We start from the raw sequence: 22,449 nt of genomic DNA, 5'->3' as shown, positions 1-22,449 counted from the left end.
CTAGAGTTGAAGTCCAGAAGTGGAACCTTAACCAACTGAGCCACCCAGGTGCCCCAACCTTTTTTGTTTTTAAACTTCCCAGTGATCTTTCTAGTACTAAGCATGCATTTCGTTTATAATGGGAGAAAATAAAGTTTATTAGGAAAGAGGGCTAGGATGTGAAAATGTAGTGTTCGGGGAAGAACAAAGGCACTCAGAATCTGGCTGAGGTTGGGTAAGCGTGACTCTGTGTTGAAGAGAGATGCTGGTGGCTCAACATGACTAAAGACAGAAACCACCTGTGGCAGCACAGCTACCATTTACTCCAGAAAGTTCTTGCCCAGGAAGATAAGATTGTAAACCATTAAATATTTGACCATTTGCCTTGGAAATTCCTGAAAGCCAATTTATTCAAACAAGAGATTGCACAGTTGTGCACATAGCTCTTTTCCCAGAACCATTGGCTGTTCCCCTGGGCAAAAACTCCACTTGCCAAACAACTGTTGACTGATAAAGACTTGCCCTAAGGCTCCTGCCTTGCTGTGGCCACCACTGATCCTAAACTGTAGTAACAGACCGGACTTAAATCACTTGAGCTCAGACACCAAAACCCAGTAGGTATCTGCCTCTGGACTCCCCCTTCTGAGACCCTCCCAGCCTTGATCGAGGTGGAGCTCCTGCCTCTGACAGCAGTTAGGTAAAAAATCCGGCTTATTTGTTGCCCAGGATATTCCGGTGGCCTTACTGAGCAGCCACGGTGTACAGGTGTTTGAGTGTGTGTATGTGTGTGCTCGCTTGTGTGAGAGTGTCTGCAGGAGGAAGTGTGTGTCCGTGTGTGTGTGTGTGTGTGTGTGTGTGTGTGTGTGTGTGCATATGAATGCCAAGCTAGGGAATTGGAATTCTCTTCCACAGACAGTGGGAACCTTGAAGACAAGCATAGAGAGGTGACGACATGCCCAGGCCTGGGTTTTGGAGAGATGTGTGATACCAGGCTCAGGAGGACTCTCAGGGCCATCGCTAAAGGTTTAAAAGACACCCACGCAGTCGGGGCATAGAAGCAGACAAGATTGCCAGACAACAGTGAAGTGGATTAAAGCTGGCTGCTGATTCTTGGCCATTCTCCCATCAGGAGAGAATCTGTGCTAGCCTTGGGCCTTGTTTTGACCAAAGGAAGTGACACTGAGGCTAGGCCTTTGGAGATTGGCGGCTTCTGATATTCCTCTTTGGAATGCTTCCTTTTGCATCAGACTGTAAGAAGTCTGATACCCTTGAGAACACCATGCTGGAAGGAAGCCCAAGCTTGCCTTGTGAATAGAGAGGGGCTACAGGGAAATAGGACAGAGGCCCCCACAAGAAGCAGTGAAGCTTTCTTGAAAATTCCACTCCAGTTCAGCCGGTAGCTGAATGCAGCTGAGTGAATGATGCCAGCTGATGCCATGTGCAGCAGAAAAGCCACCCAGCTGAGCCCTCTCTGAATTCCTGTCTCACAGACTCTTGAGCAAGACAAATGGCTATTTTAAGCCACTGAGTCATGGGGTAGTTTGTTATATAGCAATAGACAACCCAGATAAACAGCTAACATCTCTTGGTTACTCAGTGCAGGTCAAGGATAGGGGTAGGCAGTATTGTTAGGATGTTAGTTACCCATGATTTGTTTCACGGATTCGGTGTAATCCTAGGCACTTAGATTTTCATATTCATGATTCTCATTAGCTGTTTGCCTGAAAGTATTGCCCATCATACATTTAACTTTTCTTCTTACTCGTAAGTAATTGCTGAGTCAGAAATACTTTTTCAGGGGTGCCTGGGTGGCTCAGTTGGTTAAGCGTCCAACTTCAGCTCAGGTCATGATCTCACAGTTCATGGATTCGAGTCTGGTATTGGGCTGTCTGCTGTCACTGGAGAGCCTGCTTTGGTTCCTCTGTCCCCCTCTGTCTCTCACCTGCCCCTCTCACTCGCTGTCTCTCTCTCTGTCTCAAAAATAAACATTAAAAAAAGAAAAAGGACTACTTTTTCAGTATATGTTAAAGTCAAATAAGATGTGAACCAAGAGAGTCCAAATTTGTATCCTAAATTATGTCACATAAGCTACCTTTCAATAAAACTTTGGGGAAAAAAAGTACAGCGCCAGGCTTCGTCTCGTTAATCCTTGAGGTGGATGCTACGGTTACCTCTGTTGTGCAGAGAGGGAGCAATGATGTGAGGGAAAGAAGGATGGAGCTAAAGGGAATGCAGTTGTGGGTGGAGGGGGGTCAGACAAGGAAATCGAGAGGGAGCACTGGAGAGAAAAGGAGCCATGCGGCCCCCGCCCTTGGTCTGGGCTTCCTGCATAGGATCTGGTTCTCAAAGAGGGATGCTAACCTGGATGTCGGCTGGCTCTTGGCTTGAAGTGTGTGTCGTCTTGCATCCTTCCCTCAGATTCCCCAACTAACGTACATCCAAGTTAACCCACCCTCCTTACCCCCCACTAGCATTTCCAGGTAAAACCTTGGTTTGGGGTGAAGCCTTACTTACTGTTATTTTCTTTTGAAGGGGAGAAGTGGGTAGCAGAGAGAGAGAGAGAGAGAGAGAGAGAGAGAGAGGGCCTAGTCCTAATCCATTAACTTGATTGGTTCAAAATATTTGCCTTCTTGGATTTCAGTGGCCTGGAGAAATCCACCCCTAAATGAGGAATTTCACCAGCTATAAATTAATATGCAAATCTATGCAAATAATGTGCAACTCTTCCTAGGCCTCTCAGACAGGCTTTTGTTTGCAACAGGATTACTTCACCGGGCCAATTCAATTGGGTAGAAAAAGCCCTTTGCAAATGGGATTTTCATATTAACAAGAGCTGTGGAGGATTAAGTGTCTGGCACTTGATGTGTCTATTTATAACCCTCCGTCACAGAACTGGGCAAGCTGCAGACGGCACCTTGGAGCTGGAACCCAGGTTTGCCTACAAAGCCAAGGACTATACAAAGCTGTCATCTTAACTAATGTTCTGCCTCTACCTTTCGGCTGAGGTGTTTCACCATAAGAGCCAAGCTCAAATGCTAAAATATCAACACCAGTTTCTTAATTTCAGTAGTAGGAAGTTTAGAGTATGTGATATTGTTAACATGGTGTTTTTTTTTTAGGATACAAAATAATACCTACTGACTGGCAGATAAGAATGGAAGTTAAGCGTGCACATTCTGCGGGGGGGGCTTGGGCTTGAGCTGAGATCCACCCCTTCCCAACCACAAGAATAGGGCCAAGTGGCTTTTTACCTCTCGCGTGTCTCAGTTTACCCCTCTGTAACTCTCAGGGTTGATACGAGGGTTAACCGAGTTCATTAAGAGCACTCCATGCCTGGCACTAAGGAACTGCCTGATAAAGGTTATCAAGTGCCAGGTAATTAATGAAGATTTTAATGGGAGGGAACGTCTTGATCGGTCAGAACAACTGACGAAGTAGCAGCATGAGAAAATCAAAATTTGGCCATTGTTTTTAGCCGTGTTTACAGTGTGACATCTAGCCCCCAGCAGATTTCAGGCACACTGGGGGTGCCTGGGTGGCTTAGTCGGTTGAGTGTCCGACTTCGGCTCAGGTCATGATCTCATGGTCCATGAATTCGAGCGCCATATCGGGCTGTGTGCTGACAGCTCAGAACCTGGAGCTTGATTCAGATTCTATGTCCCCTGCTCTCTCTGCCCCTCCCCCACTCATGCTCTGTCTTGCTGTGTCTCTCAAAAATAAATAAATGTGAAAAATTTTTTTAGATTCGAGGCATGTTGAAGAATGGGGAAAGCAGGATTTTTGTTTTTTTTTTTTTTTTTTTTTTTTTTTTTTTATTTTTTTTATTTTATTTTTTTTTTATTTTTTTTATTTTTTAATATATGAAATTTACTGTCAAATTGGTTTCCATACAACACCCAGTGCTCATCCCAAAAGGTGCCCTCCTCAATACCCATCACCCACCCTGTCCTCCCTCCCACCCTGCCCTCCCTCCCACCCCCCATCAACCCTCAGTTTGTTCTCAGTTTTTAACAGTCTCTAATGCTTTGGCTCTCTCCCACTCTAACCTCTTTTTTTTTTTTTTTTTTTTTTTTTTCCTTCCCCTCCCCCATGGGTTTCTGTTATGTTTCTCAGGATCCACATAAGAGTGAAACCATATGGTATCTGTCTTTCTCTGTATGGCTTATTTCACTTAGCATCACACTCTCCAGTTCCATCCATGTTGCTACAAAAGGCCATATTTCATTTTTTCTCATTGCCACGTAGTATTCCATTGTGTATATAAACCACAGTTTCTTTATCCATTCATCAGTTGATGGACATTTAGGCTCTTTCCATAATTTGGCTATTGTTGAGAGTGCCGCTATAAACATTGGGGTACAGGTGCCCCTATGCATCAGTACTCCTGTATCCCTTGGATAAATTCCTAGCAGTGCTATTGCTGGGTCATAGGGTAGGTCTATTTTTAATTTTCTGAGGAACCTCCACACTGGAAAGCAGGATTTTTGGAAGACAAGCATGCTTTTTTGTGTGTGTAAATTATTTTATTGAGATATAGTTGACATATAACATTATGTAACTTTAAGATGTACAACATATCTATTTGGTACGTTTATATATTGCAGTAGGATTATCACCTTAATTAAGGTTAGTTAACACCTCTGACAGGTCACATAGTTACCATTTCTTTTTTGTAGAGGGAACAATTCAGATCCACTCCCTTAGCAACTTTGAAGTTTATAATGGGCTCTCTGTGATCACTGTGCTTGGAAGGCAAGCACTCTCCTTACAAAAAATGTTTGCTGCGATCCTTCCACCCAATTTTTAAACTTCACATTATGACATTTTCTAATATTCGCAAAACTTGAGAATGTTTTCACGAACCTCACATGCTTATCATCTACATCCACTTACATTTCGTCATGCTTCGTCTTCTACCAACTTTTCTTTTTTTCTTTTCTAATCTAGTATTTTTTCTTTTTTCCTTTTCTTTTTCTTTCTCTTTTTAATTTTTTAATTTACATCCCAAGTTAGTTAGTGTGTAGTGCAATAATGATTTCAGGAGTAGATTCCAGTGATTCGTTCCCTATGTATAACACCCAGTGCTCATCCCAACAAGTGTCCTCCTTAATGCCCCTTCCCCATTTAGCCCATCCCCCCACCCACAAGCCCTACAGCAACCCTCAGTTTGTTCTCTGTATTTAAGAGTCTCTTATGTTTTGTCCCCCTCCCTGTTTTTATATTATTTTTGCTTCCCTTCCCTTACATTCACTTTGTACCAGATCTTGGTTTCTAACACCATCCTCCAAAAAAAGGAACAAGGTTGATTCTACGACAGGGGAAAGAAATACACAAGATGAGCATCTTGCAGTGCCTGAAAGTAAGAAGTGCTTCAAAAAAAAAAAAAAAATGCAAACAAAACAAAACAGAACACAGAGAGCCTGGGTGGCTCAGTTGGTTGAGCGTCCACACCTCATTTCAGCTCAGGTTGTGATCCCAGGGTCATGGGATCAAGCCCTGAGTCGGACTCTGCACTTATGCACTTAGTGTGGAGCCTGCTTGAGATTCATTCTCTCTCTCTCTCTCTCTCTCTCTCTCTTTCCCCCTTCCTCAGGCCCTCTCCCTCACTCACACTCTCTCTCTCTAAAATAAAACAATAAAAAAAAGCCAACAATGATGGAGGCATGTCAAAGGAACCAACTGAAAGATTTCCCAGTGGCCAAAGCTGCACCAATTTGGGCAACGAATACTTTTATTTCTTCCTTTCCAATCTGCATGCTCTTTTATTTCCCTTTCTTGCCTTGCATTGGCCATCAACCCCAGCACGATGTTGAATAGCTGTGGTAAGAGCAAACATTCTTGTTTTGGTTCTGATCTTAGGGAGAAGGCACTTAATTTTCACTATTAAAAAAATTTGTTTTAAGTTTATTTACTTTGAGAGAGAGTGAGAGCACACACGTGCTCAAACTGGGAAGGGGCAGAGAGAGAGGGAGAGAGAAAACCAAGCAGGTTCCTTGCTGTCAGTGCAAAGCCCAACCCGGGGCTTGAACCCATGAACCACGAGATCATGACCCAAGCTGAAATGAAGAGTCTGAAGCCCAACCGCCTGAGCCACCCAGGTGTCCCACTTAGTTTTCATTATTAAATATGATGTTAACTGTATCCTCGTGTTGAATGAAGATAATTGTTCACAACATTTGAGGGCCGTGAGCCCTCTTTTGGTCATTATGACCTTTTAGGATCTTGAGAGATACTTAGGAAAAACCAGGGCATGCTCTGGCTGGTGGTCACTGTCTCAGGGCAGGTCCCCAAGAAGCAGACTCTCAGACAACAGTATACTTAAAAAAGTTTATGGTGAGTGCTCTTGGAATTAACGTGTGGGACTGGGCAGGGGGAAGATATTGAACTGCAGTGCAATCTTAATGAGGGTCAACAGATTTAATTAGAAGATGTGGAGCTGGGATGACCTTGTGTAATTGCCAAATTGAGGCCAAAGACAGCCACTTGATGCAAACACATATGCTTCTTCATTGAGCTCCCTTTGCTGTGCACCCTGGGTATCTTGTGACACATTGGAGCTGGGTTTGTCTGGACGTCTTGGTACTTGGGTTCATGTTTTATGTCTTGTAGCAAAGATCAACTATTCAGTTGTAAGGAATCTAGATACCATTTAATGACAAAGTGAAAACCCTTTCAAGACTTTTTCATTGCATGGCTTTCTTTAATAGATGATGAGGGACAGATATCTATAATATTCTCAAGGCAGACTGTGCAGGGCTGAACACTGCATTACACTGAAGCAGCTAAGACTTCAGATTCATAGGTCTGAGTACGTTGCTCAGAACTCCCATCTGGTTCCCACTGAACTTATCCTGACATCTTTCTCAGGAGGCTGTTTTGAAGATTAAATGAACTAATTCTTACAAAATGCTGTGTGCTGCCTAGCACATAAGCATGCAATAAATGTTAACTATTATTATTATTATTATTAATATTTATATCCTTAGACTATTTTTTGCAGTTTGTACACGATGAAAACATATTGGTTGCACTTATTTTTATTTTTATTTAATGTTTATTTATTTTTGAGAGAGAGAGAGAGAGAGAGAGAGCAAGCAGGGGAGGGGCAGAGGGAAAGGGAGACAGGAGATAGAATCCCAAGCAGACTCCGCACTGTCAGTGCAGTTGGTTGAACTTGTGAACCGCAAGATCGTGACCTGAGCCAAAATTAAGAGTCAGATGCTTATCTGACTGAGCCACCCAGGTGCCCCCATGTACTTATTTTTAAACAAAGTTAACATGGGGTGATAAGGTCTTAGCTGAAAGACAATACAGGCATTCAGGGTGCCATGAACTTCGCCCATTTAGAACGGCAAACTTAATCGGTAAATATTGCGTGTGTTCTGACTACTCTGCCAAGCAGTTCCCTTGCCTCCTCTCTCTCTCTCTGGGCCTCCTTGTTATTCCCTGAGATACAGCAATATTGACAATATTGAAAGAAGGCCAATTAACAACCCTACGATGGCCTGTAAGTGTCCAAGTGAAAGGACACTGAGGACTTCTCTCACTTTAAGTCAAAAGCTAGAAATGATTGAGCTTAGTGAGGAAGGCTTGTCAAAAGCTGAGATAAGCCAAAAGCTAGGCCTCTTGCCCCAAACAGTTAGCCAAGCTGTGATGCAAAGAAAAAGTTCTTGAAGGAAATGAAAAGCGCTACTCTGGTGAACACATGAATGGTAAGAAAGTGAAACAGGCTTATTGCAGATATGGAGGAAGTTTTACTGGTCTGGATAGAAGATCAAACCAGCCGTAACATTCCTTAAGCCTAAGCTTAGTCCAGAGCAAGGATCTCTTCAATTCTGTGAAGGCTGAGAGAGGCGAAGAAGCTGCAAAGACAAGTGGGAAGCTAGCCGAGGTTGGTTCAGGAGATTTAAGGAAGGAAGCCAGCCCTACACATCCAAGTGCAAGGTGAAGCGGCAAGGGCTGACGTAGAAGCTGCAGCAAGTTCTCCGGGAGATCTGGCTGCGATCCTTAATGAAGGTGGCTCCCCGGATGACAGATTTTCAGTGTGGTTGAAACAGCCTTATATCAAAAGAAGATGCCATCCAGGACTTTCATAGCTGGAGAGGAGAAGTCAGTGCCTGGCTTCAAGGCATCGAAGGACAGGCTGACACTCTTGTTAGGGGCTAATGCAGCTGCTGACTTCAAGTTGAAGCCAGTGCTCACTTACCATCCTGAAAATCCTAGGGTCCTTGAGAATTGTGCTAACTCTACTCTGCCTGGAGAAAGACATATACCATGTGTTTTCACTCATGTGTGGAACTTGAAAAACTTACCAGAGGACCATGGGGGAAGGGAGGGGGAAAAATAGTTACAGAGGGAGGGAGGCAAACCATAAGAGACTCTTAAATACAGAGAACAAACTGAGGGTTGAAGAGGGTGGTGGGGAAGAGGGAAAAATGGGTGATGGGTATTGAGGAGGGCACTTGTTGGGATGAGCACTGGGTGTTGTATGTAAGTGATGAGCCATGGAAATCTACCCCCAAAACTAAGAGCACACTGTATATGCTGAATGTTAGCCAACTTGACAATAAATTATATTAAAAAAAAACCTACTCTGTCTGTGCTCTATCAATGGAACAAAGTCTGGATGACAGCACATCTGTTCACAACTTGGTTTCCTAAATATTGTAAGCCCATTGTTGAGACCTACTGCTCAGAAACAAAGATTCCTTTCAAAATCGTACTGTTCATTGACAATGCACTTGGTCACCCAAGAGCTCTGACACAGATGTACAATGAGATTAGTGTTTCATGTTTGCTAACACAGCATGCTTTCTACAGCCCGTGGATCAAGGAGTAATTTAGACTTTCAAGTTTTATTAGTTTTAGAAAAATGTTTATTTATTTATTTTTGAGTGAGAGAGGGAGAGAGAGAGTGTGTGAGTTGGGGGGAGGGGTGACAGAGAGAGAAGGAGACAGAGAATCCCAAGCAGGCTCCGCACTGTTAGTGCAGAGCCTGACCTGGGGCTACATCTCAAGACCCTGAGATCATGACCTGTGCCGAAATCAAGAGTCAGACACTTAACCGACTGAGCCACCCAGGCGTCCCAATAAAGTATTTTTAAATTAAGGTATATACGTACCTAGGTGGCTCAGTTGGTTGAGCGTCTGACTTTGGCTCAGGTCATGATCTCGCAGTTCGTGAGTTAGAGCCCCTGCATCGGGCTCCTGCTGTCAGCCTGTCAGCACTGAGCCCACTTCAGATCCTCTGTCCCCCTCTCACTGCCTCTCCCCTGCTTGTGCTCTCCCAATAAATAAATAAATAAATATTAAAAAAAATTAAGGTATGTATGTTAAAAAAAATAATGGTATTGCGCACCGGATAGACTGTGGTATAAACAGCTGTTCTATGCACTGGGCAACAAAGAAATTCATTTGACTTGCTTTGTTGCAGTATTGTTTTACTGTAGTGGTCTGGAACCGAACCTGCAGAATCTCTGGGGTACGCCTGTAAACAGTGACGCTTGATGACGGATAATTTCTACCACCGGTGGATAATTGCTCCTCAGCAGCTACAAATACTTGTGATTAAGTCCCTTAAAAATAGTGTTTTCAATTTTATCTCACATTTTAAACTATGAAAATGTACAAACATATACAAAGATAAGGAGAATAATTCAATGAACCTCATCACATTTTCCCACATAAACATCTATTTCTTTTTTCTCAAAACTATTTTTCTTAAAGTTTATTTTTTTAGTAATCTCTGCACCCAACATGGGGCTTGAACTCACGACCCCGAGATCAAGGGTCTCATGCTCTTCCAGTTGAGCCATCCCCTCTTTTTTCTTAACAAAATTTTTTAAGTGTGTTTATTTTTGAGAGAGACAGAGACGGTGTGAGCGGCAGAGGGGCAGAGAGGGAGAGAATCCCAAGCAGGCTCTGCACTGTCAGCACAGAACCCAATGTGGAGCTCGAACTCACGAAACCATGAGATCATGACCTGAGCTGAAACGGAGAGAGTTGGGTGCTTAAATGACTGAGCCATCCAGGTGCCCCTCTTTTTTCTTTTAAAGCAAATTCCAGTAATCATACCATTTTGCACTCACTTACTTTAGTATGCATCTCTAATAATATGGGCCTTATTTATATAGCCATAGTACATAATCATACATGAAGAAATTTGGTATCATCCAGTTCACAATAAAGTTTTCCTGATTATCTAAAAATTCTCATATTTTAGAGGAATTGTTTAAATCAGGAAAGAAACAAGGTCAATACATAATATTTGCTTGTTGTCCCTTAATTCTTTTAAAATATTGACTAACCTGCACCCCTTTCCTCCAGTTGTCATGTTGCAAAAACTAGGTCAATTGTCCTAGAAAATATCCCATATTTTAGATTTGTTCGTTTGCTTCCATGTGGCATTATTAAGTAGCTCCTGTATCCCCTGTATTGCATTTTATTTTAAAATTATTTATTTTAAAGGCTTTTCTAATTAAAGTATATGACATGATAGTTGTAAAAACTTAGAAAAATGATAGAACTCCAGTTGGTAATGTGGAAGGTACAAATTTGTCATAATCCTACCCCTAGAGGTAGTCACTGTTGATTGTTTGGCATATATTACATCAGAAATTTTTCTTCGCCATTCAATAAGAAAGTAATTTCTTAAGTCATTTTACGATGAAGTTGGCCATCGTATGATTCTCTATTACTACGAGGTTTTTGTGGCGATGATTCAGTGGTTCTTTGCACAGTGTCCCAATCCCGTAAAAAATCTAGCCGTTGTTAGAAAGTATTGGGTCAGGACAGCACAGTTATTGTTTTAAGTTAATCAAACCTGGGGTATTTTGTGCGTGTTGCAGGGTGAAGAACATAGCCCTGGGGAAGGTGCAGATACAGAATGGGACCAGTTGAGTAGGGCCACACCTTACTCTAAGCTGCTCATACTATCAGATAGGACATGATCTAATGGGACCAGTGAATTTGGTGCCCAGTGGCGGAAGGAAAGATCTTTTAGGCCAGTACCTAAATAACTAGGACAATTCCTTTAATTGTCTGTCTCCGTGGGGATTCTGAGCCTCCCATTCTGTCCTCTCATGCTAGGAATGGACTGTTAGTGGAATGCATACTATAATTCGTCCTAGTGCTTGCCAATTGCAAATGAAAAAGAAAAAAAGAATATATCACTCTAATTTGCATGCCCCCCCTTGCCCAAATTGAAGAATTACACAAATCTTTTACTACAAATTCCCTGTTTTTGAGTTCTTAATTTTGACTTTTCTTTCAGTTGGTCTTAGTATGTCTTCAAATAATTGTTTCTAAAAGTAATGTGCAGGATGTTTTCTAATCTTTGGACATCTGAGAATAATTTTATGTAAGTTTTGCACATGAAAAACATGTTGACTAGATTTTAAAATATGTGATTACAACAGTTCTCAAAATTTAATAGCTATTACTTTATTATCTTTTATTTTTATTTATTTATTTTATTAATGTTTCTATATTTTTGAGAGAGAGAGAAAGTGCAAGTGGGGAGGGTCAGAGAGACACAGAGATAGAATCTGCAGCAGGCTCCAGGCTCTGAGCGGTTAGCACAGAACCCGACGTGGGGCTTGAACCCATGAATTGCAAGATCATGACCAGAGCTGAAGTCGGACGCTCAACCCACTGAGCCACCCAGGTGCCCCACTTCATTATCTTTTAGAACTTGGTGCTGCAAGAACTTTGGGCCAGTATGGATTTTATTAATTTGTAAATGACCTAGGTTTTAAGATGGGGCTTTTTGCTTGTTTTTGTCTTTTTAATCACTTCCTAGGATATATTTAGGAGTGTGATCTAGATACTCCCTTTTTGTCCCTCCATTCTTCATAATCTCCACCCTGCTGTGGGCTGTGGGATTCTTACATATTGAGCCAATTAGCTCTGATGCCCGGTAGCTTCTGACTGATTGGGCCAATGGGAGTCACTACAAGATTAGGAGCTGGAGGAGGTAAAATCAGGCCTTTTTTTTTTTTTTTTTTTTTTTACAACTGTCTCACTCATTTCTGATACTTTACCTTCTTGCTTTTTTAGGCCTAGTGCTGGTAATAATGTCGACTAAATTCTTGACTGATTCTGTGCAGACCTCCTATAATTGATTAGTCCAGGTACTTGGTGAACATGGTCAAACTTCAGTTGGTATGGTTTCTAATGACCTGTCCTCAAGGTCACTGATTATTCCTTCTGTTATTCCACTCTAGACTATGGTTTTTGTTTTGGTCTTTTCAATTTCAGATATTGTATTTTTCAGTTCTAGAATTTTCTTTTTGGTCATTTTTTTGTATTTTTAAAAATTTTATTTTAATCCATTTATTCATTATGACTGTGTTGCCTTTAAGTCTCTGAACATACTTAAAATAGAGATTTTGAAGTTCTTGTCTGCTGATTCCAACTTCTGAGTCATCTTTTTTTCTCCTATGGGTCTCCTTTTCCTTTGTTTTTTTCATATCTAGTAACTTTTTAAATTATATACTGGACATTGTAGGAGATGGGTTTTAAAAGGATCTCAAATCTGTTTTCTGTCTTCGGAGAATACAGAGTTTTGTTCTAGAATGTAGTTAAATTACTTTATATCACCTGAATCATTGCTAAGGCAGATCTATTTTGGTTTTACTGTTACTTCGGAGGTGAGTACATTAGCCCTGGGGAGGTCTTTACTCCTAAGTGTAGCTTTCATGGAGTTGTAACGGAAAGGCTGTAATGGAAAGCCCCTTTAACTTGGAAGGATTTGATCTCCTCCCTCCGTCTTCCCTGTGGTGGGCAGGTGCTCAAATCTCACTTCAGCTCTAGTCTTTCCAGCTCTTTTCCCCTTGGGCTTTCTGTAGTCTTGCCCTGCAGATGTGGACCATGGGGGTCAGCCAATGACACACGGGAATTCTCGGTGCACATTTTGAGCTTACTTCCTCTGTGGCTTCCTCTGTTTTGTGGAATTCTGCCAATGCTCCTCTGGCATGCTCGAATTCTTTTTTCTGGCTCCACACACCAATATGATTCCAGACTCTGCCCAGCTCTATCTGCCATATTCCTATTTTTCACGTATCAAATCCTCTTCTGTTTCTGTCTGCTTTGGGTCGCTCTGCAGGGTCTTCAAACAGCTTTTTTTTGTAAAGCTCCAGAATTGGCAATCGTGATCGTCAGGAGGAATACTCTGATACAAGTTATTCTGCTATAACCAGGCCATTATTATTTCTTGCCTGTATTTTTGTGGTATGCCTCATGTACCCTTGCTCTGTACAGTCTCTTCTCACCTCAGCAGCCACAGTAATCCTATCAGAACGTTGAGTCTGATGATGCTTTCTTTTCCTTACAAGCCACCACTGGCAGGTCCATCTCAGACCTGAGGCACCACTGGCAGGTGCCTCAGAATGAAAGCCCAAATCCTGGCAATCAGCAGCGTTTTCCTCCAGTGTACCCCCCACCCCTCACTCTGTCTTTTCTGTCTGCCTTGCTGTCTGATTATTTTCCATTTTAAGCATTCTGTTCTTGTCCAAATTACTTTCTTTTCTTTAAAAAAATTTTTTTAATGTTTATTTATTTTTGAGAGAGAGAGACAGAGCGTGAGCGGAAGAGGGGCAGAGAGAGAGAAGGGGACAGAAAAGATCTGAAGGGGGCTCTGCGCTGACAGCAGTGAGCCCGATGCCGGGCTTGAAGTCATGAATCATGAGATCATGACCTGAGCTGAAGTCAGACGCTTAACCTCCTGAGCCACCCAGGCGCCCCCTTGCCCAAATTACTTTCTTCTTACTCCTTGCTCTTGTCTCAGGGCCTTTCCCCTTTCTATTCTCTTTTCCTGGAATTGGCAGCTCCCACCCTGTTGAAAATGATAAATTCCTACATCCCTACCTACTCTTATAGCCTCTTTCTAGCTTTCCTGGTTTACTTTGTCTCCATAAGGTTCACAACCACCTTGTTCACTGACAGCTTCTCCTTACAAGGATGTAAGTTCAGTGAAAGCAGGGATTTTTGTTTGTTTTGTTCCCTTGTATAGTCTCAGATCCCAGAATGGATAAACCCTGAATGAATCAGAGTCTCTTACTCTATAGAGACTCATACTGAGCCAGTTCCTTAATACCAAAAAATGTATGTCCGAGGCAGTTCCCAGCCATATTATGAAGCTGACATATTTTATCTTGGGCCCATTTATCTTCACTCCTGCGTAGAATCTTTCCCACATAGCTCTCCCTTGCAGTGCTCATCTTCTGGGATACAACACTGTGGTGTTTGATAAAATGTCACTGGATTAGGTGTCTGTGGAGTTTTAGAAATAACCTCAAGAAAACACAGTATCCTTTAAATTTGTTACCACTGCATAAAATATACCAGAGTTCTTGTGTTTATAGAGTTAATAGGATAGAGATAAGAAAAAGAAGGGGATGTTGGTTTAATTGTCATTTATATAATACATTTTATGAGCCTACATAAATTATGCATCATTGACCTTTAAATGAATTTAGGCTTAATGAGATTGTTTCATCATGTTTAAAGATGTAATATAATTATTTTATTATGTTTTTTTATTATTTCCTAAGCTTATTTATGCTCCTCCCCCCTCATCAGGGCCCAAATGCGTTGCCTTCTTATCTAATATTTTTAAGCTGTTTTCTGGTTTGAGGTTTGCAGAAATCTGATCTCACTGAATTATGGCGTCGCTTAGTTGTTTAATTTTCCAGGGTGCTCTACAACAACCTTAGCTTTATCAGAGACCTGTGTTTCCAAAGAGTTAAACTTTGTGATCTGAAAATGGATTCTTTAAAAGTGTGGTTTGCAATAGGAATCTTTATCATCCTGCACACACATAGAATAATGAATCTAGAGCTTAGGCTCAGCATTTTGCCCTCTAGTGTTGGATCTTGAAAACGCAGATTAATATTGAACACGACTTTGTGTCCCATGGAGTCCTAGGGTCTCCAGAGGATCCCAAGAAATCTGAAGGGAGGGAGGAGGAGGCTGTACAGGCTGGACTCTGGCCTCATTCCTTTCAGATGCACAAGTATCCCTTGGGGCCACTGCTCTGCTCTTACTTGACAAAACAGTTGTTTTTGTGCTTCAAAAATAAAAATTTAAAAACCATAGCTCTAGAGTGTAAGCATATGAAACCTAAGAAGTGGTTGTAGTGCACATGTTCACTTATGTCATTAGATTTTGGAATTTGGGCTATATTTCCTCATATAAAACATAAATGCTTGAGCTAGCCCCAAATAACTATTTAACGTATGGTGCAATTTAACATCTATCTATCTATCTATCTATCTATCTATCTATCTTTTTTAACATCTATATATTTTAATTAAAAAAAAATACACAACAGAGGGGTGCCTGGTTGGCTCAGTTGGTTAAGCATCTGATTGTTGATCTCAGCCCAGGTCTTTGGGGTTGTGAGTTCGGGCCCCACATTGGGCTCCATGCTTAGCAGGGAGCCTACTTAAATAAGCAAACTTGATTATCACTGATAATCAAGGTGTCTTTGATCTTTTTGCAGGGAGGCCCTGGTGGAGGCCTCCTGAAAGCAATTCTGATGTTTCTATGCTGTGGCTTGTGGTGAAATGTCCTCCTTAATCCACTGAAACAAAATTTATGCTGTTTCTTTTTGTTTTCTGGGTGGGAGTCAAAGCATATGGGGATGGGAAGTGGATTTTCTTGGGCATTGGAAGGGGCCTGAAGTCCCTTTGGAAGGGAAGCGGAGATGGGACTTAGGGGATCAAGCCTTTTCCAACCTTCCCAGCTAAGGATTCAGGTATCTTTGGTAGTTTTCTCCTAAGGCTCTGCTGGTCCTCCTGGTTTCTGGGACTCTAGCCCAATTCTCATAGTTCAGAATTGGGGTTCTTGGTTGCTTCTCCATTTGGCTGTGTGGAGTTTTGATAACCTCCAGTGACTCTGAGATCTTGTTTCCTGTGTCTGAACCTACTTTAACAGGAAAATAGAGACTTGGAGAGATCAAGGAAAAGAAGGCATGGCGCAGTGGAGCAGACTAGAAGGATGGGTAATTTCCGGGGGCCCCCTTTGGAGGAGGGCTGTGTGTGTCCTGGGCCTTCTGCAGGAAGGTACATATAGGAAATTGGTGTTGATTTGTTCAGTCTTGTCATACTGGCCAGGAATATGCTGGGGGTACTTCCAAGCTACTTGGGACTGGGTAAGCTGAGTTTTTAGAGGTGTTGGGGGCACCCAACAGGCTAAAACATCTTCCCAGCCCAACAGTGTAAAGGGGAGAAATTCATGAAAAATCTTATGGTATTCTTCAGTGAGCTGGAGAGACAAGAAAATGTGCCTGTGGTAGGCAGCATCCAAGATGGCTTCCAACGATTCTCTGCTTCTTAGTATTCATGCTCTGTGTAATCCCTGTCTGTGTGGGCTGGACCTAGTGATTCTAATACATAGATTATGGCAGAAGTGAAGAGGTGCCACTTCTGAGACTGTGGCTTCCATTTTGCTTGCACTCACTCACTCTGGCTCTTCTTGCTTACTGATGAAGCCAGCTACCATTTTGTGAGCTGCTCTGTGGAGAAGCCTATATGGCAAGGAACTGAGGGTGCCTCTGGCCAATAGCCAGGCAGTGGGTTTGAAAGCAGATCCTTCTCCAGTCAGGTCTTCAGATAAGATCCCAGCCTTGGCTGATACCTTGATTACAGCCTTGTGAGAGTCTCTAAGCTGGAGGAACACAGTTAAGCCATGCCCAGGTTCCTTATCCACAGGAACTGAGAGAATAAATATTTGTTGCTTTAAGCTAATAGATTTTGGGATAATTTGCTTTGCACCAATGGATAACAATATAGCACCGTTGGAGTAGGAGTGTCGGAGGCTATTGTTTTATGTAGATGATTGTAATGAGTGGCTTCTTTCACTCCACCCTTTCTGGTGATTCCTGAGCCAAGGGTGGGAGTTGAGGGCGTGTGGAAGAGGTTAGCCAGAGTTAGGGTCATGTTGTTGAACTGTGCAGGACCCCATCCCCCAACGAAGAGCTCCCACATCATTCCATAAGATAGTCATAATTAGCATTTGAAAACCTGTCATGCAGAGATCAGGAGAGCCTACTCAGGGCTGGTCAGAGAAGCCATGTCAACCAGTATAGGAACTGTGACCAAATCTAGTCAAGTAAGGAGACACTTGTTCTTTATCCCTTTTCCAAGTTCTCAACACTAAGTAGCCAGAGCCTAGAAGAGGGGATGGGTGAGAGTATGAAGGGGTAGGACTCTTGAGCACATCAAAATGATAGGTTTTCTGTGTACAAGGGCATAGCCCATCACCCTCCAAGAGTGACCTGGTGGTCAGTAGAGGCAGGGGAGACCTTGTGACATTCAGTAGGTGAAAAAAAGGTGGCCCCAAGGGTCATAGGTCAGCATACTTTAAAGGGTTTTGTATAGAAGGTACCAATAACAAGCATTTGAAAGCAGTCTCTATTTTTGTCTAGTAAAGCATTACAGTTCTATCATTTTCTTGAAAGTTTAACTTTCCTTCTCTAATCACAGGAAACACTATTTTATTATGGAGGAACTGTTTTCTCCATCAGAGGGTCCAAGAGATGTAAGAGTAGGATCCACAGGACCTGGGATCCTTGGAGATCCTTGGATCTTCACTGGATGCCTCTGGGGCCCATTAAGTGAAAGAGGGAAAGCATCCTTTGCCAAATTTTTTACTGTTTCATTTGAAAAATCTTTTTGAATTATTCTCAGTACTCTCAAAAAAATATGTATTCACTGTAGGAGGTTAGAAAGAAGAAAATAAAAACCATGATCCCAATGCTTAGCAGCATCATCTGCGAACGTTTTGGTGTATATTTTCCCAGCCTCTTTTCTTTTTTTTTTTTTTTTTTTTAAATTTTTTTTTTTTCAACGTTTTTTATTTATTTTTGGGACAGAGAGAGACAGAGCATGAACGGGGGAGGGGCAGAGAGAGAGGGAGACACAGAATCGGAAACAGGCTCCAGGCTCCGAGCCATCAGCCCAGAGCCTGACGCGGGGCTCGAACTCACGGACCGCGAGATCGTGACCTGGCTGAAGTCGGTCGCTTAACCGACTGCGCCACCCAGGCGCCCTTTCCCAGCCTCTTTTCTAAGGTGTTCATGTTGTGTTGTACACAGCATCTTTTGAAATTTACCGTGATAATAACTTGAGCATCTTTTCATGTTTCCAAGTATATGACCATGACATTATTTTTGAGGGTTCCGTAGTATTCCATTTAAAAGATACAACATATTGAAGGTATGTAGTGTCCTCTTGGTGGGCATTTAGAAAGGTTCTAGTTTTTGATATGCAGAGATGACTATTCTTCCTTGATGTAACCAAGTGAGGTCAAGTTGAGAAAGGGCATAGACTTAGTGTAATGAGACCAGGAGAGACATAGAATGTCCAGGGGTCTCGAGAACTCTTGATGATCCTTCCCCTGTGTACTTTCATGTCCACCACCAGTGAGAGTCAGACCATGTGCAGGCTATGGTTATCTTGTATGTAAGGTGAGGGTGTTGGTCCCGTGATTTCTTTGGTCATTCCATGTTTGCGAATTGTTGACCAGTTGACTGTCTTCAGGTTCTCATCTGGTACACCTTAAACCCCTCCAGTGTGCTTCCTCCTCTGTGAAATGGGAATATAAATGTCCTTCTTAAGAGGTCTGGGGGATTAAATGAGATCATGTATGTCTGTCATAGACCCCAGCACTTAGTAAGCCCTCAACAAGTCTCCTGTTGTTAGGTCGAACCATACGAAATTGCCAATTTTTTGTAGGTCAGACATGACTAATACTGGCGATTTCATTTTTCTTCCATAGTAAAATGTCATCTGTACTTTTCGCTTTCTTTGATATATACACATACACACACACATTCATGCATACTGGTTTATTGAAGCAGGAAAAGAGAATGGAGGCATTTTACAAATTCGAGGGCTGCAACAAGTTGGAGATGTTCTTTGCAGACATTCCCATGCTATGCTCTCCACAGTAAAGAACCTGGATGCAGCTGAGAGGTTATATTACAGGTAGCTAGAAACAGAGGTCACATGTTGTCTGCAATCGCTTTGGAAAATTTTGAGAACAGGTGTATCGTCGTGACCATTTAAATGTTGCTGAAACACCCTGAAATGAATTCCTATAGGGCAGCAGTGCCCCTGGAAACTGAACAATTAAGACATCCTGTTACTCTTCAAGACCTTCAGGCAAGTGGGGTTCGACAGTGGACAAGAGGCACAGTGAAGGGTGGATGGAAGGACCCAGAGGTCACTGAGGTCATATGTGGCTACAGGGGAACTCGCACAAGTCCTGGGACCTGACACATCCCCACCAGGAATCCAACCTAAGCTTCTGGCTCTTAAAGCCATTGGACATAGGGAGAATAATTTCTGAATTGAGAGGATACCAGGAGAGAAATGGCATTTTTTCACTGAAGGGATGAGAAGATGAGCTACAGCTCACCTTTTCTCCCCTGACTTCCTTTCTCGTTCAGTCTTGAGAAGCCACACAGCAAAGGGGCCGCTGATCAGCAGCGGTGGCCGAAGGGGGACAGTAATGGGTCAGAGCCGGATGGACTGCTGGTATGAAGCCTTGCGCCACCCTTCCAGAAAGAGACACTTCAGATACCTCCAGGATTTTAAAGTGAACCATAGAGATCCTTTTGATTCCTTGGAGTTTTTGAAATGCTGATGTGTAATGGGGGGGCGGCCAGGGGCTGGCAGTCCTGTCTGAGATCCCCTAGGCAACTGTGTGGAATTCTCCCTTCGAATGTCAAGCAGCCGCACATCCTTGGTATTCTTTTATTGTCTGGGGGAATATGTGGTTGAGAATATACTGAGAAACCTGGATAGGAGGCCCTGGCTCATTCGCAGGGAGGGCCCACAGCATGCATTTCCGCTGCCCTCGGGGGACCAGAGGACAAGACCTACAGATAGAGTGTCTGGCCACCAATGAGCATTCGGGCTGGCGGGTGGGGAGTGTGTGTGTGTGTGTGTGTGTGTGTGTGTGTGTGTGTGTGTGTGAGAGAGAGAGAGAGAGAGAGAGAGAGAGAGAGGAAGGGAGACCATAAAGGAGGAGGTGCACTTGTACATCCATGCAAGGAAGAAGAAAAACAGTTTGGGGGAAGGGGAGTTGGGGAAAGAAATATATAAAAAACCCTTGGAGAGAAAAATATTCTGTACTAATCAACCTGAGCCAACCTGTTATTTGGGGAGCGTTTTAGACGTTACCATAAAAAACAATCATCGGGTGATCACTGAGCACAAAATCATTTTGCAGTCACCCAGCAGTCTCTCTTCTAGAGCTCCAGAATTACCAAAATATTCTTGTCTACCAGCAGAGGTATAAAAAAAAAAAAATTGCACATCTCCCTGTATGTTTTTTGTTTTTTTTGTTCCCACATGCCCATGTGATTTCAACTCTGAGGCTGTCCCCTAGCACAGTTCCCACCTGGTGGCTTCTCACAGGTGAGCATGAGCAGCAGGAGCAAGGGGCAGGTGCCAGAGGCTGCAAAAGAACAGCTTCTGGGGGGCACTGGGTGGCTCAATTGAGTGACCGACATTGGCTCAGGTCATGATCTCACAGCTCGTGAGTTGGAGCCCCGTGTCGGGCTCTGCTGACAGCTCGGAGCCTGGAGCCTGGCTCGGATTCTGTGTCTCCCTCTTTCTATGCCCCTAACCCACTCACATTCTGTCTCTGTCTCTCTCAAAGATAAATAAACATTAAAAAAAAATTAAAAAAAAAAAAAAAAAGGAGCTCTTCTGGTCCACATCCATGTAGAACCAAAAGCCAAGGTAGGAAATATACAGGTTGATGGGGGGTGGGGGTGGGCAGGGAGATGATGGGGAAGGTCCATGTGGTGACATCCAGGACGGGGGCTGCCGAGGACAGTGTGATCAAGGCCAGGCGGTGGCACAGGGCAGTGCACCTTCGCAGGACTGGGTGGGTGACTGACATCATATGGGAGCCTTGGGAGTCGTCTGTGCAGAGGCCCCAACTCAGTGTGTTGAAATGGGGAAGCAGGCAGGAGTAGAGGATTCCTCCCAGGAGAAACATTCCAGCGTCAAGGCTTCAGGTTGCTGCTGGCCAGCCCACGACAGGTGGTGTGGCCCCAACAATGGCCCCGACCCACGTGTTGGCAATGCTGATCCTCTTTAATGGGGTACAGCAACAGGTACACAGGAAGATGTGGAGGACCCCCAGCACTTCCGTGAGTGGGTCCACCCCCTCAGGTAAGAAGGGCAACTTCTGGAACCGCACAGCTCGCCACGGGCTCATCCGTCCACGAACCAGAGGTCTGTTTTTTGTCGTATTCATGTTTGAATCCACTGACGCTCCAAAAAACTGATCGATGGAGTTGGTGGCACTGAATGCGAGGGCTGTTCCGGTAAAAGTAAGTAGGAAACAGTGAAAAGGTCCTGGAGCCGGCTCAAGTCCGGCTGAGAGCTGTGAGTTTGGCATTGGGCAGTCGAGCCACAGTTCCTGGGAGATCTTCCAGATACAGCTTCGTTTCTCCCCACTGCTTTTCATCTTTGGTCTCTCCCCACATCTCCTGAGCCTGTAGTTCTGGAGGCCGGCCCTAGTTTCTAGCAGTTCTTTCTTACATTTGGCTTTCTGGGCAAAGAAAGGCTGGGATGCAGAAAAGGTCTCATTTCAGAGATTTCTGCTTTGGCCTGACCCAAAGATGTTTTTTTCAAGGAATGGAGATTCCACTGATTCTGGCTTCCATTTTACTTGCTGGCTGAGGCTTCTGTCCAGTTCTGTGACATACATGCGCGTGAGGAAGGTCACCCACTGCTTACTGAGGCTCCTGAAAAGATGCAGACATGGAGGGGATTCCTGCACTGCCCTTTTTTCTAGAGACCAGACACATCCTCCGACCCAACCTGTCAGGAGGCGTGAGGAGAGAGCGTGTGGGGATGTGACTGCAGCGCGTGAGTCTGGCTGCTCCCTGGCGTCCCTGTCTCCTCTCTTCTCTTGGCTGCTGGGCACTGAACTTTTTCTTTCAGAATTAATCTTCTGTACCCAGGAAAGGCACACGATGTAGGGGAAACAGCATGAGCCACTGTCCAAAGGCAGGCAGCATCCCGGCCTCTTTGGCAACGTTTTCACAAACCATCTTTAGGGTCTGTTTTACCCGTAATCCCAGCCCCCTCCGTAGTGTTATTTTCATATATGCAGGTGGGGCTGACCCCGGTCCGTACTCATCCTCGAAGAAGCTGCATAGTGCTTCGAAGAGGACAGTTAGAGCGGTCACTGGGGCCACTGGCTTGTTCCTTCCTGGAATAAGCATCAGGGACCTCTAGGATCTGCGTAGCCACCCAGCTTTACCACGTACCCAAGGAGTCTCATTTCCTGGCAAAGTCGAGGGACAAGGTCACAGAGGTCATTGGGGCTTAGTGATCAGCAGAGGGTGCATCATTAAACATTTTTTGTCTCGATTGTAGAAGTTACAAAGTTTAATTGTGAGCAATTTTTATTGTGGGAAAAAAGATCAAATAGCACAAGAAT

General features: G+C 43.5%; 1 pseudogene; it reads right to left on the bottom strand.

The window, feature by feature from the left end:
• Positions 1 to 7,904: 7,904 nt before the first annotated feature.
• On the bottom strand, positions 7,905 to 22,231 carry LOC122221453 (annotated as a pseudogene).
• Positions 22,232 to 22,449: the final 218 nt, after the last annotated feature.

The sequence above is a fragment of the Panthera leo genome, chromosome B3 (genome assembly GCF_018350215.1).
Source record: "Panthera leo isolate Ple1 chromosome B3, P.leo_Ple1_pat1.1, whole genome shotgun sequence".
Classification (NCBI taxonomy): Eukaryota; Metazoa; Chordata; class Mammalia; order Carnivora; family Felidae; genus Panthera; species Panthera leo.
The sequence above is the reverse complement of the archived record's forward strand: the minus strand, read 5'-3'. Positions and strand labels throughout refer to the sequence as shown.